We start from the raw sequence: 17621 nt of genomic DNA, 5'->3' as shown, positions 1-17621 counted from the left end.
AATCATCAATGAATGTGACAAAGTATGAACTACCTCCAAGAGATACATTTTGTGTAGGCCCCTATATGTCTGTATGCACAATATCAAGGATATTTCTACTTACATCTCTGTCATGTGAAAAGGTTGTCTTGCCTGCTTACCAAACTGACATGCTTCGCATACCTTATGAAATTCCGCAACTCTTAATGTAGGCAAACCTGTAACCAACCCTTTGGACTGCATTAATTTCAGCCTTTGTACATTTACATGTCCAATGCGTTTTTGCCAAATTTCAATATTTGCAACACCTTTTCCTTTAGCATACATAGCAGCATTCATAGTAGGAATTCCAACATCCAGAGTAATCATACGTCCAACTCTACTTCCCTTTGCAACCAACCTGCACTTGTCATTGAAGTCTTTTACAAAGCAGCCCTTTGCATTAAATCTGACTTGCAACCCTTGCTCTACCATCTGACCGATTGAAACCAAGTTCTTTGTAATAGATGGCACATGTAATACATCTGAAAGACTCTTTGTCTTACCATCATGCAAGGATAAGGGAACTTTTTCAATATGTGAAATTGGGTGGCATGAATCATCACCCATCTGCATATAACCTTTATTTTGTAAATCCTGCATCTCTCCAAACCATTCTGCAAGGCTGGTCATATGATTGGATATACTTGAACCAATATACCAAACATCATCATGTGTTCCCTTTCCCGTAGCAGCATTTAAAATATACTGCATAACAAATAAATGTTCATTTTTATCTTCATTCTGTCAAGAAGACGATGCATAGTTTTCTTGCTGCAACTTACCACTGCGAATATCATCTTTCTTAGCATAACATTGGGCTGCAATATGACATGTTTTGCCATAGTAGTGACACACAATACCAGAGTTGTTAGAACCTCTGTTTTGCTATCCACCTCTTTCTCTAAACCTTCCCTTGCCTCTAAAGTTACCATGACCTCCTGAAACTTGCATATCGCCAAATTACTGATTCAATCTGTTTTGCTGGTTGTCACTACCATGTCCTGTACCACGGCCTCTTGAAGAGAACCTGCCATGTCCCCTTCCTGAAGTGCAGTAGAAAGCTTACAACCCTTGACCTGTAGTGCACAGTAATACACCAGACTTCCTTTTTCATTGTCTGCTCAACAATACATGCAATCTACAACCAGTTTGCAGATAAACCTTGTGTTTATTCACTGGTAAACACCTTTGAACTTATAGATTTGAAATCTGTAACCTGTGCACCTATATATGGTAGACATAGCTAAAATTGTAGGGTATCTCAAACTGCTGTCTACAACCTTGCAGCTCTAAAACGGGGCCTAAAATGACCTCAGATGGCCAAAATCTCACTGCAATCTGAGATTTTTGCTCTACCCTACTTCTGGTGCCTCCACAGGCACTGTCCAAGAGAAAGAGTGGAAGAAATGGAAGAGCTTCTTACCCGTGGCTTGCTTGCTCAAACCTTGCTTCTTCTAATTCACTTCAGCCTTCAAAATCAGTCTCTCTCAGTGGCAGAGCTCTGATACCATGTCAAGAATCGCATGGTGGGGGGACTTGCTCAAGATGCTGAGCCGAACACACACAGAATGCACAAGGAGAAGCTCACTCAAGAGACAAGAAGAGAGAAGGAGGCCAGAACGTTTTCTTGCTAGTTTCTTCTTCTTCTTCCACACACTTTACAATGTACACAAAGTATAGATAGGATACATTATAAAGGAAAGTGGCCTACTAAGTCAAATAATGCATAACCGACTATACTAGTCGACTGGCGCTATAACTATGCCAGCTGTAAATAGGTGTAACAACTTGAATATAATAAGTAATGAGTCAGTGGCCATGTGAGAGTCATAATGACCACCAATGTGCTAAGTGTAGATGTGTGGACCCATCTAACCAGGCGGTCCATCATTAATGTCCACATGTGTTGATCTTGTCATCTCAACAAGGAGTAGCTTAACCACCACTGGAACAAGGAACAAACACACATGCTAGAAGTATGGAATAAAAAACACCAGGTGGTAATGATGCTGTCTTAAAGCATGGATAAGGGCAAGAAGGAATTGAAAGAGAGAGCCAAACAAAGGAAAAAACACAACTTCGAATGGGTGCAAGGACTTACCAAGCTCTTGGCTATAGTAGAATGCAAGCGGGTATTGGTAGAGGCTAGAACCGAAGCCACATAAGCAACTTCAAATACGCAATGACAAGCCTTCTTTGTCAAGAATCATATGATGGGGGGATGTGCTTGAGCTGCTACGCCAAACACACACTGTATACACAAGAAAAAGCTCACTCAAGAACACAAGAAGAGCGATGGAGGCCAAGACGTTTTCTTGCTATTTTTTCTTCTTCTTCCACACACTAAACAATGTACACAAATTATACATAAGATACAACATAAAGGAAAGTGGCCTTCTAAGTCAAACAATGCATAACCGACTACACTAATCAACTGGCGTTGTGAAAATGTCAGCAATCTGATCCTGTATACTGACATATACAAAGTCAATCTCTCCTGCAAGTATCTTCTCTATCACAAAGTGGTAGTGCACCTCAATATGTTTTGTCCTAGCATGGAACATTGGATTCCTAGCTAGCTATATGCTGCTTATGTTGTCACAATCAATGAAAACTAGACCATCTCCCTACATGTTCAAATCACTTAATAACTTTTGAAGCCATACCACCACACATGCTACCATAGCAACATCTCTATACTCAGCCTCTGTACTCGATAAAGCAACTCTAGGTTGCTTTTTGCTGCTCCATGTAACTGCTATATTACCAAGGGAAAACATGAATCCACTCGTAGATCTTCTGTCTGACATGCTACTAGCCCAATTTGTATCTGTGTATCCAAAGACCTGTATATCCTTACCTGCCTCTAAAACAGTCCATAATGTAAAGTGGACTTCACATACCTCAATATACATCTAACTGCATCCAAATGAGGATTTTTAGGAATTTGCATAAACTGAATGACAGGGCCAACAACAAAGCTCAAGTTTGGCCTTGTGATAGTCATGCAAATCAAACTCCCCACTATCCTCCTGAACATAGTAGGGTCTTCTATCTCATCCCCAACATTGGCACTTAACTTCACATTTTGCTCCAATGGTACTGAAAGAGGCTTACATGCTGTCATACCATACTTAGATAACATATCCAAGCCATACTGCCTTTGGGACAGCCATATACCATCATCACATCCGATTACCTCAATACCAAGAAAGTATCCTAACTCACCCAAATCTTTCATCTCAAACTTGTTTTTCAAGAAGTCCTTAACTTCAACAATCCCATTGTCACTGTTACTTGTAATAATCAAGTCATCCACATAGATGACTATGATGACCGAACCTGCATCTCCCTTTCTCACATAAAGTGAGTAATCAGCATCAGAAATACAAAATCCAATATTGATAAGATACTCTCCAATCTTGTCAGACCATGCTCTAGGTGCTTGCTTCAGTCCATAAAGTGTCTTCTTTAACTTGCATACATATGTGGAAAGCTCTAAATCCTCATAACCTGCTGGCTGCTCCATATACACTTCTTCTTGCAATTCACTATGTAAGAAGGCATTCTTAACATCCATTTGCTACAAACTCCAACCTTTGGCTACTACCAAGTCAATCACACATCTAACAGTTGCCATCCTAGTAACTAGACTAAATGTCTCTTCATAATCTATGCCATATGTTTGAGCATAGCCTTTTGCAACCAGCCTATCCTTATACCTACTAACTAAATCATCTGCATTATGCTTAACTTTGTAAACCCACTTATAGCCAATAGCTTTCTTAACCTTAGGTAAAGATACCAAATCCCAAGTCTTATTGGCTTCTAATTCAGCCATCTCCTCATCCATTGTTGCATCCCAATGAGCATGACCAACAACATCCTCAAAACAAGTGGGCTCAACATCCTCAACTAGTTTCACCATATAAGCATAATGGTGAGCTGCATAACCTTCAAAACCAAATCTTTTAATAGAGTATCTGACCCTACTAGATCTGCGTACCACCGGATTACCCAATGGAGCCTGTACATTACTATGAGCTTTCTGTATACCTGGTGTCCTAACTGAAGAAATGCCAAGCTTATCATCCAAACTCTCCGAACCACTAGAATCTTCATCAAATCCCAAATGACTGGTAGATGTATCATTACCATCCAACACTTTCTTCTTTCCTTTGTCCTTCCCTACAATACTTTTAGATCCACTTGAAGATGTGGGGCTACTCCTTAGTCTCCCAGACCAAGGGCTCATTGTAGGTATAGTATGAGATGATGTTTCTAGTCCACTAAGACTCTGTGATTCTTGTTTTTCTTTCTGCACATAGCTATCCTCAACATTATCATCATCTAATACATCACCAAAGGTGCATACCAACTGCCCATCTCATCAAAGATAACAGCCCTGCTCACTCTGAACTCACATGTGACAGGGTTATAACAACAATACCCTTTCTACTCTAAAGAGTATCCAATAAAAACACATTTTTCTGCCTTTGGATCAAGCTTCTTCCATAGCTCATCTAGCACATGAACGTATGCAACACAGCTAAATACCTTCAAGTGCAATACATCAAGCTTCTTGCCAGTAAAGCATTCTTCAGGAGTCATCCCATGAACTGCAACTGTGGGAGTTCTATTCATAATGTAGACAGCATTATGGACAGCCTCAAACAAAAAATGTTTGGGCATATTCTTTTCAATCATTAATGCTCGTGCAACTTCTGCAATATGCCTATTTTTTCTTTCTGCAACACCATTTTGCTGTGGGGTATATCTACAAGTAAATTGCCTCTTTATCCCATGAGTTCTCAAGAAGCCACTGAACTCATTAGAGAGATACTCTCCCCCTCCATTTGATCTCAAGCACTTCACTTTTAAGCCTGTTTCTATTTCAACAGCTGCCTTAAAAGATTTGAAGTGCTCAAACACATCACTCTTTTCCTTCATGAAGTATACCCATAGCTTTCTTGAACAATCATCAATAAATGTGACAAAGTATTTGTTGCCACCAAGAGATACATTCTGTGTAGGTCCCCAAACATCTGTATGTACTACATCAAGTATATTTCTGCTCACTTCTCTATCATGCCGAGAAGGGTTGTCTCGATTGCTTACCAAAATGGCATGCTTCACATACATTAGGGGAGTTTTGAGGTCTCGAAATTGCCCTGTAAGAGATCCTAGAGAGAGAAAATAATTTAGGAAATAAAATCATTTTATAGAATTTTTAAAAGGTTTATATTTTGGTAAGTAAAAATATCAAAATTCGTTAATAAGTCATTTTCATGATATTCTCGTGGTCACATCAAACCTAGAAATCTAGGTCGCCATAAAGTTGACAAGGTTGTCATAATGAAGGTCTTACCTCTCCTCATTAAAGTGAAAAGTAATATTCAATTTGAATTTTGGTGGATACTCGATTGCCTCCCTCCATCGTTTCTCTCTTCTTTTTTTCTCCTCCTTAGTAGTCTCTTCTTTGTTTTCGTTCTTGCTTCTAATTATATCCTTAGCTATGGATCAATCACCTAATGATCTCAGTAACTCAACTATGGATCAATCATCCAATGATCTCTATAGCTCTCATAAAAGACCTCTCTATCATCTTCATATTGAGTTGGATAGTGAGTATGAACCAATAAGAAAGAGAACAAAATCTATCGCAGTTACAAAGTCTATAAAACATATACTGAGGTTTGAAGAAAAGAAGAATATTGATCTTTGGTTAGATGGAAAGCTATATCCCAAAGATCCTAGCAGAAATAGCACTCCTCCTTTCTATAATAGCTCATCATTAATGAGGTTTATTGGTGATGGCTACAATGGATTTTTAGGTTATACACTTAACCTTGTTGCAGAAAAGGATATCCTTGGACTAGAGAATCATCTTTTGATAAAACACAATATAGAGTTGTTGCAGAAGCTAGAGGATTGTCAACAAAAAATTCATTCATTGGAAAAGCGTATCAAAGCTTATCAACGAAAGAAAACTTTATTAGGCCTTAGAAATCGACAAAGAGCTCTTAAAAATATTGAGAATGTCAAACGAGGAGGAGGAGGCTGTGGTAAAAGAATCCAAGCGTCAATGTATATTTTTTTTCACTTGAAAAATCTTAAATATGGCTGTATTTAAATTACTTGCATTGATTTGTGATGTTAATTTTGCTTAGATCTCTTCTACAACCAAATGCAAGTGAAAGAGATTCTTTAAAAGCAGCTCAGTTTTATTATCATCTTCTTCCTTCAGTAGTTTCAAAGGATATTTTGGAGAAGAAGAAATTTAAAAAGGCAAAGAAACAATGCTTGGAGTCATTTGTAAAGGATCATTCTTTGGATTATGAGTTAGTACAGAAGACACTAGATAGTATTGGTATCAGTCGAGATGCTTATATGCAACTTTTCCAGCTTTTACAATCAAATATGAAGCAAGGACAGGTACGCAATTGCATACTTCCGAAGCCATTTGTGGTTAGGACTATCAGACAGAGAGTTAATAACAAAGTGATGGGGATTCTAGGTGAGCCTTTTCATATCAAGGATACCTTCAAGGGCAAGATAAAAGAGGTTACATTCAATGAATTTAACAATATTTTCCTTGACTTACCCACCCTACAATGTTTAATGATCAAATTTTATGACTTGTCAGTAGCAGAGGCACAGGGAGTGGCTAGATTTGTGATTAAACTTGATGAAAGTGGATATAGTGGGCCAAGGCTTTGTTTTTTCCCAAGCTTCATTGGCCTAGAGCCCTTGGCCCTTCCAAGAAAGTTGTCCAGATCTTCAATCTCGATCTACACAACAAACCACAAGAGTATAAGATATAAGATATTTATCTACAATGCATAATAAAGTCTAACATAAACTCAATGGGTAACTTCGAATTATATTTCATACCTTAGGGTGTTTGTCTTCTTCGAGAAGACTATCATCATAAAGATTTATTGAACTCTTGGGTTTCTCATCCGATGGGGAGACTTCAATATCTCTTCATATCCTACATCATCAATATGAGTTTTCTTATGGACCTGCAAGAACTCTTTTTTTGTAGGTAGCCCTCCCTTTTTGCATTCTATGATCTGATTAATACATGTATGTAAGGCTATAGAGCTGTCTTGGAAATTCTCTCCCTCAATATCAAGACTTGCTAGTGGTTCTTATTCATAACCTATAAAATTCATGTCATTTTGGCCCCAACCTGCAAGGATTGCTAAGCAATAATCTTCTCTAAGATAAAAAAGATGTTGAATATCATTTAGCAATACATATCTCTTCTTGTTGATAAGATAAGTGGGAAATATTGGAACACATGCAAGAGGACCTTTTTCATCAACCTGTGCACTTGGCTCGATCTCCTTTTCTTCCACCATTGTGATATTGTCACTCTTGAACAAACCTACATCAAAACCTTGGACAAGTTGATTCTCAATATCTTCTTGAAACATCTCCTCCTTTCTTCGACCTCCTTATCCATACTTGCAATATCCTCTAGCTTTCCCTGTTGGTCTATATCTGGAGAAGAATTTCCCATGTACTGAAGATACACAATAAATCCAACGTCCTTATGGATCAGAAGGCATTGGTGTTGATACCTGTGGAAAGGGCAACATGTTTCTCTCTTCTTGAATTCCTCATCAATAAGATTGAACCTGCCTAGCAAAGTTGACCTGGTTGTACTGGTGGCTCCCATGACATCACTATAAGGAACAAATCCATTGACTTCTAAACCTTGCACATGTCTATCATAAAAATATTTGTACTCCTTAAGTTTATCTTCAAGATCCTCCAGTAACTCCTTCAAATCAAAAGGAACATTGAAAATTTCCCTGATATATCTAAACTTGGAAGAATTTTCAGTCGTATGTAAGAAATCAAAGAGCCTATTATGAGAAGTCTCCATTAGCTCCTCCTCATCCATTCCTTCCAAAGATAGCTTTCTCTTTGTCATCTTGACCAACAAAAGATTTATCCCTGAAAACAAAGCAGAATGGTAACAATGTCCAATAAAACACAATGGAACCATGGAAAGAGGCCCCAAAATTACATTTTTCAAGACAAAAAATAAAAAAAAGGAGAAATTTTTTTAAGTGACCGGTGAAACACGAAAACAAGGTATCCAGAGGCAAAATCCGGTGAAGAAATCGTGTTTCACCAGACACTACTTGAAAACGAAAGTTATTTCAAAATTTCAGCGGTGAAAATGCGATAGTTAGCAACATACCACTAACCAGAGACATTATTTCACGTTTCATCGGTCTAAAGATGTAGAATAAGAAGAGAAACATGAACTATGAATTAATTCAATTAAAACACAGAAATTTATGATAAAATCCTTTCAAGAAGTGCCTGTTGAGATATCGAGCTCCACTTGTGATATGCCAGGGTGACCGTTGTGCATTTATGTCACCGACTTGTCAGTTGCAGATGCAGTTGGTACACCGCCCCATGAATAATAGCTAGATGAAAGCTATCCTTATCTACTCTAGTTCATGGCTCAATTAGTATGCCACCTTAGTTAGTTGAGTTTGGTTTGAGACCCATATATAGGGTTCTCATATTTTTATGTACTAGAGTTCTTTTTGGCTTACACAACTAAAAAGAGGAAAACTGTTTTCAGCCTCCACCTTTGTGTGTATTTCCCCATTGTGCAAGCAAGAAAGCTACAAGTGAGACTCCTTCCTTCTCTCCCACAATCTTGACATGGTATCAGAGCCTTGTTCGTGGTAAGGAGCTCAAGAAAGCAAACCAAGTTCGCGATGTTTTGGTAAGAGGACCAATGTTGCTTTCATTTTTCTGTTTTGGGAGCAAATCTCTACAGGTAGCACAAGCGGAAAGTGCAAGAGTGCATCGTCTCAGATTGAGACGCCCTTCATGGTGTACCAAGAGAGCAATATATGCTGTGGGAGAAAGCTTTAGCCCATGGTTGCTCTGTTTTTTTTATTTGAGGCCATTTCGGGGCCTGTTTTTGAGGCAGAAGTTTTCTGCACGCACTCAGAAAAAAAGGCCTAGTTTTATGCTGTGTGACCACTGTTCTACAGATCGGTGAAAAGTTACTGTAGAAATTGCATCGTATGCTTGTGTGCAAATACATTGGGAGTTACAGAATCATCCTTGTTGCCTGTTGATGCAAAATCGTCACTAGGAAGTGACTGTGTGGTCAAATACCACTTTCGTCAGTTTTGTAGATTTTCCCTTGTGAGACTGAAGCTGTGTTTTTTACAGTGACAGAATTTTTTGCAGTGTTCTGTAATGACGTCTGATTCTCTTTCACAGATTGTCACTGAAAAGCTTGACAAGAATAACTTCCAAGCATGGAAGTTTCGAATGACGAATTTCCTTATGGGAAAAGGATATTGGGAATTCGTTGCAGGAAATGAAGAAGAACCAGTTCTTTCTGATGTTCCCAATCAATAGCAAATGCAGGCATTTAAAGCATGGCATGAGAGAGCCAGGAAAGTTATGTACTAGATGTCTATTAGCATTTCAGTCTATATGATTGTGCATATTCAAGATGCAAGTACGCCAAAGGAGGCATGGGATACTTTGTCAAAAATGTATAGCACAAATATGCAAGCTTGGAAAATGCACCTCAAGCAAGAGTTGCACAATGTGCGAAGAGAAAATATGAGCATCAATGACTACCACATGAAGGTGAAGAAGATTGCATATGCACTTGCTTCCATTGGGTCGCCAGTGGAAGATGATGATTTAGTTTCTGTGACCTTGAATGGTCTAGGAAAGGATTATGCACAGTTCCAAACATCCATTTCCGTCCGTGAAAGATTTCCTGATTTTGAGGAGTTGATTGCTCTTCTAATTTCTGAGGAGCAAAGAAATGGTGGTGTATCTTCTTCAGGAGGAACTTCAAAAGAAGTTGTCTTCTACTCAAATGCTGGAAGAGGTAGAGACAGAGGTAGAGGAGGCTGATCTGGAGGCCATGGTAGAAATCAGAATATGCAGCAAACTCAAGAAAACCAGTCCTATGGAGGATAACGTGGTAACTCTAGAGGCAGGGGGAGCCAAAGAGGTCGTGGTAGATGGCAAAGAGGCCAAAATGCAAACAGTAATGTTGAATGCTACTAATGTGGTAAAATGGGTCATATGGCTAAAGACTGCTATAAAAAGTAGAATGACATCATAAATGGAAAATTGTAACAGAATTGTTCATGTGCTGCACCATAAACAAATGCTCATTTTTTTCATCACCCTGTTTACTAGAAGATGCATAATTCCCTTGTTACAATTTTCCATTTATGATGTCATTCTACTTTTTATAGCAGTCTTTAGCCATATGACCCATTTTACCACATTAGTAGCATTCAACATTACTGTTTGCATTTTGGCCTCTTTGCCATCTACCACGACCTCTTTGGCTCCCCCTGCCTCTAGAGTTACCACGTTATCCTCCATAGGACTGGTTTTCTTGAGTTTGCTGCATATTCTGATTTCTCCATCAGGTCCTCCAGATCAGCCTCCTCTACCTCTGTTGGTCAAATGGTTGAGCAGGGCTTGCAGGTCAGATTTAATCCTCATGGATGCTTTGTTGAGGATATGAAAAATAAAGGTCGCTTGATAGCAAAAGGAAAGAAGAACGGCAGAATGTTTATGTTGGATGTAGACATGCTTGAATTGAGTGCAGCAATGTTTGCACATGGGACCGGTGTAGTTGCAGATATTGATATATGGCATAAACACATTGGTCATGTTAATGTACAGTGACTTAAATCAATGCAGGCCCAAAATATTGTTGCAGGATTGCCTAAATTCAAGGTTGCAGAAATGCATAAGGTATGTGAAGCCTGTCAATTTGGAAAAAAGGCAAGGAAACCATTTCCTAGACATATTTAAGAGAGTAAGAAGCCATTGGAATTAATCCACTCTGATGTGTGGACTACTAAAGCTGCATCTCTTGGAGGCTGTCATTATTTTGTCACTTTTATTGATGACTATAGCAGAAAAGTTTGGGTGTATTTTATGAAAAAGAAAAGTGAAGTTTTTGGACATTTCAAAACTCTTAAAGCTATGGTTGAAAAAGAAACAGGCCTGTAAATAAAATGCCTAAGGTCAGATTGAGGGGGAGAGTACCTCTCAAATGAGTTTGCAAGGTTCATGTAGGAGCATGGCATAAAGCAGCAATATTCATGCAGTCATACCCCACAACAAAATGGAATTGCAGAAAGGAAAAACAGGCATATTGGAGAGGTATCTCGTGCCATGCTCAACGAAAAAGACTTGCCATATTTTTACTGGGCTGAAGCAGTTGCTACAACAGTCTATATAATGAACAAGACTCCCACTGCAGCAATACATGGGATGACTCCAGAGAGGTATACTGATAGGAAACCAGATATTTCTCATTTGAAGTTTTTTTGTTGTATTGCCTATGTTCATGTACCAGATGAGTTGAGATCTAAGTTGGATCCAAAAGCTGAGAAGTGCATCTTTATTGATTACTCTCTGTAGAGCAGAAAGGATATAGATGCTATAACCCTTCTACTCGTAAGTTTACAGTGAGCAGAGATGTTGTTTTTGATGAGATGAGTAGCTGGTATAAACCAGTAAATGTGATTGATGATGTAGATGCACAAAATGGTAATGCTGCACAGAATTCACAGCAGGAGTCACAAAATATTAGTGGACCTGGAGCGTCCTCTAGCAGTGGTTCACATTTTTCGCCATGGACAGGTAGATTGAGATCAGGAGAATCTTCTCAAAGCAATACAGATAGTGGTATACAGGTATCACAAAAAGGAAAAGAGAAGGTAGATCAGCCCATTTTTTATGTGAATGCAGGTCACTCTCATGTGGATGGTGAATCTAGTGGCTCAGAACAGAGCATTGATGATGAGTTGGGTATTCCTTCTATTGTTACACCTGGAGTAAGGAAGACCAGGGATGTTTTGAGAGAACCTGTGAGTGAACCTACTTTGTGTAGGTCTACCAGAGCTAGGTATCCTGTGGATAGGCTGAAATATGATGGATTTACAGCCATTCACTATGCATATATGGTCAAAGTGATACAGGAACCGAACCCACTTCTTTTGAGCAAGCCATGGAAAAAGAAAAATGGGAGAAAGCCATGTATGAAGAAATGGATGCCCTGAAAGTAAATGCTACATGGGAATTGGTACCTTTGCCTAAAGGTAAGAATGCAATTGGCTGTAAGTGGGTTTATAAGGTGAAGCACAATGCAGATGGTTCTGTGAACAGATACAAGGAAAGATTAGTAGTCAAGGTGTATGCACAAACATATGGCATTGATTATGAAGAAACATTCAGTCTGGTTGCAAGGATGGCAACGGTAAGAGCAGTCATTGCTATGGCTGCATCAAAGAAATGGTCTTTACATGAGATGGATGTAAGGAATGCATTCTTGCATGGCGATTTGCAAGAAGAGGTATATATGGAGCAGCTACTAGGTTATGTGCATGCTGTTCATTCTGAGTTTGTTTGCAGGTTGAAGAAAGCATTGTATGGCTTGAAGCAAGCACCTAGAGCATGGTCTGACAAGATAGGACTGTATCTTGTCACTATTGGCTTTCAGATTTCCAAGGCAGATTTTTCACTTTATGTGAGAAAAGCAAAGAAAGGAATTATGCTACTTGTTATTTATGTTGATGATTTGATTATGACAGGTGACAGTGATGAAGATATCCTTTATGTGAAAATGCTATTGAAGCAGAAGTTTGAGATGAAGGATTTGGGAGAGCTGCGTTATTTCTTGGGCATTGAGGTGATTAGATCACCAAGTGGGATACGGCTCTTGCAGAGGCAGTATGGATTGGACATGCTGTCCAAATATGGGATGACAGGCTATAAGTCTATTTCAGTTTCTTTGGAGCAGAATGTGAAGCTGAGCGCAGATGCAGGTGAGCTTCCGAAAGACCCTACTATGTACAGACGCATAGTAGGAAGTTTGATTTATATGACTATTACTAGGCTATATTTGAGCTATGCTGTTGGATTGGTAAGTCAGTTTATGCAGGCTCCAAGGAAACTGCATTTGGATGCGGCTAGATGCATACTCAGGTATGTGAAGTTCACATTGCAGTATGGACTATTTTATGAGTCTGGGGTTCAGATATAGTTGCATGGATACACTGATGCTGATTGGGCTGGTAGTATTTCTGATAGACGATCTACCAGTGGATATGTGTTCTCTTTTGGGAGTGCTGCAGTCACTTGGAGCAGCAAGAAACAGCCTACAGTTGCCTTGTCGAGCACAGAGGCTGAGTACAGGGGTGCAGCAATGGCTGCATGTGAGGTAGCTTGGTTGCATAAGCTACTTTATGATATGCATCAGCCTACAGATGGGCCAGTTGTCATTTATTGTGACAACATGAGTAGTATACACTTGGCAAATAACCTAGTCTATCATGCTAGAACAAAGCACATTGAGGTGCATTATCACTATGTGCGAGAGAGGGTTTTACTAGGTCTTATTGATCTAGTTTATGTCAGCACAGAGGATCAGATAGCTGACATATTCACGAAGGCATTGGGTGTAGAGAAGCTGCGAAAGTTCGGAGACCTGCTTGGTGTGCAGGAATTGGGATTGAGCTCGAGGGGGAATGTTGAGATATCGAGCTCCACTCGTGATATGCCAGGGTGACCGTTATGCATTTATGTCACCAACTTCTTAGTTGCAGATGCGGTTGGTACACCACCCATGAATAATAGCTAGATGACAGCTATCCTTATCTACTCTAGTTCGTGGCTCAGTTAGTATGCCACCTTAGTTAGTTGAGTTTGGTTTGAGACCCATCTATAGGGTTCTCATATTTCTATGTACTAGAGTTCTTTTTGGCTTACACAACTAAGAAGAGGAAAACTGTTTTCAGCCTCCACCTTTATGTGTATTCCCCCATTGTGCAAGCAAGAAAGCTACAAGTGAGACTCCTTCCTTCTCTCCCATAATCTTGATAGTGCCATGCTCCTTTTAAAAGACACAAAGCACATGACATCTGTAATGTTTCAAGTATTATTAAAAATTCTTTCTATACTAATCAACAAGATTTTGTTCAAATACTTGTAATAACAAAATTTTGTTACCCATTAGAAATTGTTGAACTGCTCTTCAAACAGGAAGCAAGGACCTTGAAGGGAAATCGAAACAAAATTTTGAGAGAAAGAAAGATAATATCGGAGAGGATGACTTCGAAAAGCTTTTATATTGATTGTCAAACGTGTGTTGATAGTTCCAACGAAAAAGTTTACGTAATGATGGCAAAATAAACGCGATCACAAATTTGGACGAAATTTTCAATATTTTTGCACGCATGAAATACCTCAGAATACGTGCATACATGTCTCATTTAACACATCGTATCAAATTTCTCAGAAGCGTGCGCACTCCCTTTTTTTGAGAATACGTCGCACGTGTTTTACTTAACACTTCGCCAAGTAATGCATGTACCATTGATTTTAAAAAAATCCCCCAATAAAGGGAAACAACGGCCAAATTTGTTTCATATTTTTATGGTCATGGAGCACATTTTCGTGGTCATGCAATAGGGTCTTCGAGCTGTGGTTGTGAAGAACGTATTCGCGTTTCACCAAAGCTATTGACAAAATTGGTTCTAAACAGATTTTTTCCAACAAAGCGCTAAAGAAGGTATGGTTTTCTGCATCCGTCCTTCTCAATGCCCATGCATCCATTCAATGCATTTTTTTGATATTTTTTCTTAAATTTTTATATTATTATGAGCCTATGAGCACTATAAACTAACTTTTTTCCCAGTGTGAGCCTATGAGCACTATAAAGAATTATTTTTCCTAATGTTTTATAACATTGCTTCTATGGCTTTAATGTTGTAGAGATTTTAGGTAATTGTAATATCATTCCTTATATTAATGTTTTGTTTTTCTTCGTTTTGTTGATTCTTTTGCTATTTATGTGTTGTCTGGTGAAACACGAAAACAACATGCTGCAAGGAAGTCTCTTATCTGAAACTCGCGTTTCATTGGATACACTGGACAAAAAGTAACATGTCTTTTTTTTGTAGATGGCTAGGACTAAAGCAATATCAATGAAGAACAAGATTGATTCTAGGGGTTTAACATCAAAGATTCATCAATCTTCAAAGCGTTAGAAGCTCTCTAGAAAGTCAAAGCCAAAGAGAAAGTTTTCTCAAAATGTTAGGTGCCTAAGGGAGATTAGGAAGGCAATGAAGGATCTTAACAATGCAATTCCAAAGTTGTCTTTTCAAAGGCTTGTCAGGGAGATTTGTGACAAATATAGTTTGGATAGTTTCAAATGGACAAGAACAGCCCTTAATTGTATACAAGAAGCCATAGAGGATTTTTTTGTTGAGTTTTTTCAGGATGCCTATATTTGTACTGCTCATGCTCGTAGGCTCAGACTCATGGACAAGGACATGGTAATTCTTAGGAGGCTAAGATATAGATTTTCAAAGGTCCTTGAGCCAATTCTCCTCATTGATGAGAAAGATGATTCTGGTCCCAAGGTTGAGGATGTCACCCATGAGAGGGATATAAGGCAACATGAAAAAGAGGAGAAAGCTAAAGAGGAACAGGCAAATAAATGGAGAGAGTATAGAAGGCAAAGGGCTGAAGAAATGGAAGCAGAGCAACTAGAGTCCTTTGAAAATGAGCTGGGCACCCTTCTTGAAGCAGCTAATCCAAAAGGATTCAATGTGTTTTGTTTCTTACCTAGTGACTTAGCCAAAAGAACTAAGATTATCTCCTTTAATGCTGCATGTGTTCAGATTCTTAAGTATAAAAGAAAAGAAATAAATGACAGTATTATTCTTGCTAGCCTAAGGTATATCCATCCATAATTACTTTTACTTTTTTATTTTTTTTAGCAATAAGATTTTTTTTGTTTATACTCACTATTTCTATACCTTTTCTAAGTGTGTAATGCATGAGTTTCCTTTGAATATGCAACAAAAAATTGAGGTTCTTGATCCATCTATCTCATTCTTTATGAGGAACGAGCTTGATACAAGTTTTGTTGAGCAGTGGTTCAATCTAATTGACTTCGATACTTTGGAGCTCCTTATAATTCCATATAATGAAAAGTAAGTGATTCAATATTCTATTAGAGTTTTTGAGATTTTATCTTACTAATTTGTTGAGATATGATTGCTTTCAGTTCTCGTTGGAGCTTGATTGCAATAGACTGTGTGGATAAGCAATGTTTTTTAATCAACTATATGAAAGGAAGCCATGAAAATGCTAAATTGTAAGTTATATTATCGAAGGGTTCCTTGATATTTCAATTCTTTTTTTTTGTAAGTACTCTAAATTTCAATATATTTTATATATAGAGGTGCAAAAAGATTAATTGAAGAGCTAGAGAAAAGGACCCTTATGTCGTCTGATTTGCTTGCAACAATCCAATATAGACAAGTTGCGGTAAGTTATTGATTAAAATAATTAAAACATAAGTTTATTCTATGAACTACCATCCGTAAATTTTATAGTTTTACTTTGTGTTGGTGGTTGCAGTGTCCTCATCAGGATGATAGCCATTCTTGTGGGCTGGAGGGTAATTGCAAATGCTAGAAGAATGGTTAACTTTGTTTATCTTAATGATGATAAATATGTAAAGGTAATATGAAAGATGCTAAACTTTAAGATAGATATTCATTGCAAATAGTCCATTGATGATAAAAATATAGTCTATTGTAAGAACAATAATGAGCTAAAACTCTTTTTTCTATAAATGTGTGACGGTTTTCGAAGGATTGCTATGCATCTGAGCATGTTTGGTACGTCAGAGCAAAGCTCTTGAGGTATATAATGGTCAATTGTATACAACCAACAACAGAGATTGGTGGGGATTTGCACCATGAAGGAGATGTGGTGCCTATGACCACGGAAGGTGAAGCCACAACTTCAACACATTTATCCACACCTTCTATACCCAAGACATCAAAGAAAGGAAAAAGGACTCTTAGAAAGGATAGTTCTCAAAAAAAGAAATAGCTTTGCCATATCGCCTTGTAAACCTTCATATAAAATTTTTTTCCCTTCAATCCTTATATATCTCATAGAGATGGCAGATAGACATCTGCTATAAAATTTGTACATACATTTTATATTGATAGTAAAGATATCTTTTCTTGAATGTCCTTGCAGTGTATATTATTTTCTCTCCTTTTCGATATCTGCAAAAAATAAATTACAAATTTTTGTTAGTTAAGAAGTGAGATCTTGATATACATCTAAGTAGATATAATATGATGTGAAAACTTACTTGTTTCTTGTCAAGTTGGAATACAAAGGAGCATGGTAGTTCAATGTCTTCATTTTGTAAATCCATCCTCACTTGATGTAGCGTACATGATTTTTTGATCTTTAAGATTGCAATAATATCCTCATTGAACCAAATATCAAGATCCACTATAGGATCTTTGCTGAAATCATCAAGATTTTGGTCTAAAGCAACTAGACTACTACCAACAAAATGCTATCGACTATAGTAAAAGGAAAGGATAAAATTTTGAGTAGCAATCATATATTTACCAGCTATAGAGTCTTGATCTATCTTACATATAATTTTTCCTTCTGTCCTTATATCCCATCCTTCATCAACAAATTGTATGATATGATCATATGTTAGTCTCTTCACTGAA

At 38.0% G+C, this 17621-nt stretch overlaps 1 protein-coding gene across 2 annotated transcripts in view; it reads left to right on the top strand.

The window, feature by feature from the left end:
* The window catches only part of LOC148021163 (cysteine-rich receptor-like protein kinase 2), a 59108-nt gene extending 42949 nt beyond the window's left edge, over positions 1 to 16159 (top strand). The window contains exon 7 of one of the 2 annotated variants that reach the window (XR_015694682.1): positions 16136 to 16159. The gene's annotated coding sequence lies outside the window, so the exon portion shown is untranslated. Of the gene's footprint in view, positions 1 to 15023; positions 15965 to 16135 lie in introns of those variants that run through there. The other variant, XR_015694681.1, reaches the window with a different exon arrangement.
* Positions 16160 to 17621: the final 1462 nt, after the last annotated feature.

The sequence above is a fragment of the Lygodium microphyllum genome, chromosome 18, assembly GCF_053477565.2.
Source record: "Lygodium microphyllum isolate KBCC chromosome 18, Lygodium_microphyllum_v1.1.10, whole genome shotgun sequence".
Lineage (NCBI taxonomy): Eukaryota > Viridiplantae > Streptophyta > Polypodiopsida > Schizaeales > Lygodiaceae > Lygodium > Lygodium microphyllum.
The sequence above is the reverse complement of the archived record's forward strand: the minus strand, read 5'-3'. Positions and strand labels throughout refer to the sequence as shown.